Consider the following 6679-nt stretch of genomic DNA (forward strand, 5'->3'; position numbering starts at 1 on the left):
GTAAAACTTTCACTATTTGCAAATGATATGATACTATAAACAGAAAACCTGAAAGACTCCACTAAAAATTGCTACAATTGATAAACTATTTCAGTAAGGTCATAGGATTCAATATAAATATACAGAAATCGGTTGCATTTCTATGCACCAAAAATGAAGCAGCAGAAAGAGAGATTTTTTTATTTTTATATTTTTATTGGAAATGTTTTGTTATTTTGGGGAGAAGGATATAAAGAAATCGAGATCTCAAGGTGAAGTCAAAGGCTGAATACAGTGCACTGGGAAGTTTAGGGACAGGAGGAATTGCAAGAAATCTAGATGTAGCAATGGTCAGAGTGGAATCAAGATGCTTGGGGATGGGATTGTGGCCTTTTAGGGTAAGGGGGAAGCTGGAAAGATGGCTAGGAAGAGACAGTATTCTTCAGGAAAGGGTATAGGCTAGAGGTATAAAGCCTTATGCTGATGGGACCTGTTGCAGTGGGGTCAGAAGACCATGGGGAAATTGGGTGAGTTGTTTTATCTGCACTATCCTCAGATCTCCAAAGCCGATGCTGTCAGAGTCCTTACAGTGTGTCTTGGAACAAGTCTAGGGGCAGAGAGCAGCTCAGAGGCCCTTCTCAGTAGGGATGGAGGCGACCCTGCCACTGCCAATGCCACTGCTCGGCCCCTTCTACTAGGTGGCGAAGGCTGGAGGAAATTCCCAGGAGCATGTGGCCTAGGCTTTGCAGCAGTGCAGATGTCCAACGGAGGAGCTCCCTGAGTACTTTCTTTGGGCCAAGTCCTTGAAAATCACAACTCATGGAGTAGAGCCCGTAGAATGTGGCTTTGACTTTGAGGCTGCCAAAGAAGTCTCGAGGGTTTTGCTTGTATACGTTGAAAGTGATGCGGGCGATGTCTTTGCTGTGCTTGGGCTTCTCCCGGCCCAGGCCATATGACAGTATCCCACTCCTGCTGGGGCTCCAGCTCTGTCCACACTCCAGCACCATCAGGCATGTGTCATCCTCCAAAAGCTGGAAGAAGTCCTCACTCTCCACAGCAGTCCCATCCTGCTCCAGCACCAATGTTAGCATCCCACTCAGCAGGAGGGCCTCTGTTGCCTTGTCCAGCAGTTCCTGGCAGGTGGCAGTTGTCAGACCATCCGCTTGTGATCACAGACTTGGAAGGGTCGCTGGGGGTGGTGGAGGTGAAGTCCAGACTTTCCGGCCAAACTCAGAGCTCATATTGGATACTGACCTGAGCAGGCCACTGGGGTTCAGGGCTGAGAGGTACTCCATGGTGGAGTGAAGGAGCAGGGGAGTTGCTTCTCCCAGTGAGTTCTAGGCTGGGTGGTTCCAGAAAGAGAGATTAAGAAAAGAATCCAGAGTGGCGGGGCAAGATGGTAGAGGAGGAGGGTCCCCAAGTCACCTGTCCCCACCAACTTAACCTAGATAACTTTCAAATCATCCTGAAAACCTATGAATTCCATCTGAGATTTAAAGAAAACAGCTGGAATGGTACAGTGAGAAGAATTCACGCTTCTATCAAGGTAGGAAGACAGAAAAAAATAATGAAATAAAAAAGCATCCAAGGGGGAGGGGCCCCCGTGAGGAACTGGGCTAAGGCCCCGCGGCGAGTGCCCCCAGGACAGGAAAGCCCGACCTAGAGAAGCAGGAGCTTTACCGATTTTCCCGGATGGAAGGGCTCTCACAGGGAGTTCGGGCAAGATCACAGCAGGGGCCCTCAGGCTCCCAGGGGCACTAACAAAGGAACTGCACCTGCAGGGGAGAGCACACCACACCCCGCGGCTGAGCTCACTAAGGGGCTGCAGCATGCGACCAGCCAGGCCCCAGGAGCAGCTCTGCCCGGCTCAAGTGGTGGCTCCATGCAGAGGGGGCTGTGCGGACCCAGGCCCAGGAGCGTGATTCCAGCGGTGCAGTCCCTGGAGCCCAGGGCGCTGGGAGACACAGGCAAAGGTCCATCGTTACCCTCAGGACAGGCAGAGGCCGGGAGGGCCCAGGACAGCAAGGACGCTCCTGCCACTGGGCTGCCCCAAGCTGTGCAGATCGGTGACTGCCGACCATGGAGCATCCAGGCCCCTGCAAACTGGGAGCTGCGGGAGTTACTGAGGGAGCTGACTCCAGAGCTGGAGAGCTGGCAACCACAACTGTTGTTGCTCCTCCTGGTGTCACCTTGTACCTGGGACTGAGCAGGGGGCCTCATAGGATAAACAATTCACACTGAGCCATGCACCTGGCAGGGGGGCTGGGCAGCTCCCCCTGGTGTAAACACCTGAGAATCAGCACAGCAGGCCCCTCCCCAAGAAGACCAGCTAGAAGGATAGGGGAAAAGCAAGTTATTGACCAAGCAGCACTGGAAAGTTCCAGGGGAAGTCAAAAGCTTTACAGTATATAGAATCAGAGGATACAATCCCTTGCTTTTTGTTTTCTGTTTGTTCCCACCCCCCTTTTTTCTTTTTTTTTCTTCATCTTTCTTTTTCCTCCTTTTTCCATTACAACTTGTTTTTGGCCAATCTGTACTGAGCAAAATGACTAGAAGGAAAAACTCACCTAAAAGCAAAGAATCAGAAACAGTCCTCTCTCCCACAGTTACAAAATTTGGATTACTTTTCAGTGTCAGAAAGCCAATTCAGAAGCACAATTATAAAGCTACTGGTGGCTCTAGAAAAAAAGCATAAAGGATTCAAGAGACGTCATGACTGCAGAATTTAGATCTAATCAGGCTGAAATTAAAAATCAATTAAATGAGATGCAATCAAAACTGGAGGTCCCAACAAGGAGGGTTAACGAGGTAGAAGAATGAGTGAGTGACATAGAAAACAAGTTGATGGCACGGAGGGAAACTGAGGAAAAAAGAGAAAAACAATTGCAAGATCATGAGGATAGGTTAAGGGAAATAAATGACAGCCGTAGAAGGAAAAATCTACTTTAATTGGGGTTCCTGAGGGCACCAAAAGAGACAGAGGATGACAAAGTGTATTTGAAAAATCATAGCTGAGAACGTCCCTAATGTGGGAAGGGAAACAGGCATTCATATCCAGGAGATAGAGAGATCCCCCCCTAAAATCAATAAAAACCACTCAACACCTCGACATGTAATAGTGAAACTTGCAAATTCCAAAGATAAAGAGAAGATCCTTGAAGCAGGAAGATAAAAGAAATCTTTAACTTTTAAGGGGAGAAGCATTAGGATAACAGCAGACCTCTCCACAGAGACCTGGCAGGATAGCAAGGGCTGGCAGGATATATTCAGGGTCGTAAATGAGAAGAACATGCAGCCAAGAATACTTTATCCAGCAAGGCTCTCATTCAGAATAGAAGGAGAGAGAAACACCTTCCAAGATAGGCAGAAACTGAAAGAATATGTGACCAAAAACACGGCTCTCCAAGAAATACTAAGGGGGACTCTGAAATAGAAAGAGGAAGCCCTAGGAAACAATCCAAAAAAACAGGGACTAAATAGGTATTATGATGACACTAAATTCATATCTTTCAATAGTAATTCTGAACGTGAATGCGCTTAATGACCTCATCAAAAGGCACAAGGATTCAGACTGGATAAAAAAGCAGGACCCATCTATTTGCTGTCTACAAGAGACTCATTTTAGACAGAAGGACACCTACAGCCTGAAAATGAAAGGTTGGAGAACCATTTACCATTCAAATGTTCCTCAAAAGAAAGCAGGGGTAGCCATCCTCATAGCAGATGAATTAAAGTTTATCCAGAAGATTGCAGTAAGAGATGAAGAGGGACAATATATCATACTTAAAGGATCTATCCAACAAGAGGACTTAACAATCATCAATACATATGCCCCAAATGTGGAAGCTGCGTAGTATATCAATCAATTAATAACCAGAGTTAAGACATACTTAGATAATAATACACTTATACTTGGTGACTTCAATCTAGCGCTTTCTACAAACGACATATTTTCTAAGCACATCTCCAAAGAAACAAGAAATTTAAATGATACACTGGACCACATGGATTTCAGAGATATTTACAAAACTTTACATTCAAACGCAACTGAATACACATTCTTCTCCAGTGCACATGGAACTTTCTCCAATATAGACCACATACTGGGTCACAAATCAGGTCTTAACCAATACCAAAAGATTGGGATCGTCCCCTGCATATTTTCAGACCATAATGCCTTGAAATTAGAACTAAATCAAAAGAAGAAGTTTGGAAAGATTTCAAACACGTAGAGGTAAAGGACCATCCTGCTCAAAGATGAAAGGGTCAACGAGGAAATTAGGGAAGAATTAAAAAGATTCATGGAAACTAATGAGAATGAAGATGCAACCGTTTAAAATCTATGGGAAACAGCAAACGCAGGTCTGAGGGGGAAATGTATCGCAATAGAATCATCCATCCAAAAACTGCGAAGAATTCAAACACAAAAGCTAACATTGCACCTAAAGGAGCTGGAGAAAGAAGAGCAAATAGATACTACACTGAGCAGAAGAGAGTTAATAAGGATTTGAGCAGAATGGAGGAGGGGCAAGATGGTGGAAGAGTAGGGTCCCCAAATCACCTGTCCCCACCAAATTACCTAGATAACCTTCAAATCGTCCTGAAAATCTACGAATTCAGCTGAGATTTAAAGAGACAACAGCTGGAACGCTACAGTGAGAAGAGTTCGGCTTCTATCCAGGTAGGAAGATGGGAAAAAAAGAAATAAAGAAACAAAAGGCATCCAAGGGGGTGGGGCCCCGCGACGAGCCGGGCGAAGGCCAGGGCGAGTGTCCCCAGGACAGGAGAGCTCCGTCCCGGAGAAGCAGGAGCTTCACCAATCTTCCCGGGCAGAAAGGGGTCCGCAGAGAGTTAGAGCAAGACCCCTGAAGGGGCGGGGATGCCCTCAGGCTCCCTGGGACACTAAGAGACACCTGCACGCCCAGGAGAGTGCATGGAGCTCCCTAAAGGGCTGCAGCACGCGCACGCATTGACCCAGGAGCAGATTGGAGGGGCTCGGATGGCTGCTCTGCACGGAGGGGGCTGTGCGGCTCCGGGAGCAGCTCCGAGGGGCTCGAGCAGAGGCTCCGTGGAGGGGGCTTCACAGCCAAAGTGCGAATCCAACAGCGCAGGCCCGGGAGCACAGGGCGCCTGGACAGCCCAGGATCCGACATCCCCCCGGGAAAGGCAGAGGCCGGGAGGGCCCAGGACAGCAAGGACGCTCCTGCCCTGAGCAGAGCAGATCAGCGGACCCGCCCCGGACTCGCCCCGGACCCTCCAGGCCCTGCAGACAGAGAGCTCCATAGTTACTGTGGGGGCTGAATCCAGGGCGACAGGGCTGGCCCCTGCCACTGGGGTTGTTTCTCCTGGGGCCTCATGGGGTAAACAACCCCCACTGAGCCCTGCACCAGGAAGGGGGCAGAGCAGTTCCCCAAGTGCTAACACCTGAAAATCAGCACAACAGGCCCCTCCCCCAGAAGACCAACTAGATGGACATGTTCCAGGGGAAGTCAAGGGACTTAAAGTATACAGAATCAGAAGATACTCCCCCGTGTTTTTTTTTTTTTTTTGCTTTTTGATTTCTGTTTGCTTCCCCCACCCTTTTCTTTCTTTCTTTCTTTTTCTTTCTTTTTCTTCTCTTTCTTCTTTTTTTTCCTCTTTTCCTTCCTTCTTTCTCTCCTCTTTTTTTTTCCTTTCCCAATACAACATGTTTTTGGCCAATCTGCACTCAGGAAAATGACTAGAAGGAAAACCTCACCACAAAAGGAAGAAGCAGAAATAGTCCTCTCTCCCACACTGTTACAAAATCTGGATTACAATTCAATTTCAGAAAGCCAATTCAGAAGCAATATTACACAGCTACTGGTGGCTCTAGGACAAAAGCATAAAGGACTCAAGGGACATCATGACTGCAGAATTTAGATCCAAACAGGCAGAAATTAAAAATCAATTGAATGAGATGCAATCCAAAATAGAAGCCCTAACGATTAGGGTTAACAAGGTGGAAGAACAAGTGAGTAACATAGAAGACAAGTTGATGGCAAAGAGGGAAGCTGAGGAAAAAAGAGACAAACAATTAAAAGATCATGAGGATAGATTAAGGGAAATAAATGACAGCCTGAGGAAGAAAAACCTACATTTAATTGGGGTTCCCGAGGGCGCCGAAAGGGCCAGAGGGCCAGAATATGTATTTGAACAAATCCTAGCTGAAAACTTTCCTAATCTGGGAAGGGAAACAGGCATTCAGATCCGGGAAACAGAGAGATCACCCCCTAAAATAAAAAAAAAACCATTCAACACCTCGACAATTAATAGTGAAGCTTGCAAATTCCAAGATAAGAACATCCTTAAAGCAGCAAGAGACAAGAAATCCCTAAATTTTATGGGGAGGAGTATTAGGGTAACAGCAGACCTCTCCACAGAGACCTGGCAGGCCAGAAAGGGCTGGCAGGATATATTCAGGGTCCTAAATGCGAAGAACATGCAACCCAGAATACTTTATCCAGCAAGGGTCTCATTCAAAATGGAAGGAGAGATAAAGAGCTTCCAAGACAGGCAGGAACTGAAAGAATATGTGAACTCCAAAACAGCTCTGCAAGAAATTTTAAGGGGGACTCTTAAAATTCCCCTTTAAGAAGACGTCCAATGCAACAATCCACAAAAACACGGACTCAAATGGTATCCTGATGACAATAAACTCATATCTTTCAATATTACTATT

The 6679-nt window shown here is 46.7% G+C and overlaps 1 pseudogene; it reads right to left on the reverse strand.

Moving 5' to 3' along the window:
* Positions 1 to 578: 578 nt before the first annotated feature.
* On the reverse strand, positions 579 to 1274 carry LOC112910629 (lipid transferase CIDEB pseudogene; annotated as a pseudogene).
* Between the last annotated feature and the right edge of the window lie 5405 nt (positions 1275 to 6679).

The sequence above is a fragment of the Vulpes vulpes genome, chromosome X, assembly GCF_048418805.1.
Source record: "Vulpes vulpes isolate BD-2025 chromosome X, VulVul3, whole genome shotgun sequence".
Lineage (NCBI taxonomy): Eukaryota > Metazoa > Chordata > Mammalia > Carnivora > Canidae > Vulpes > Vulpes vulpes.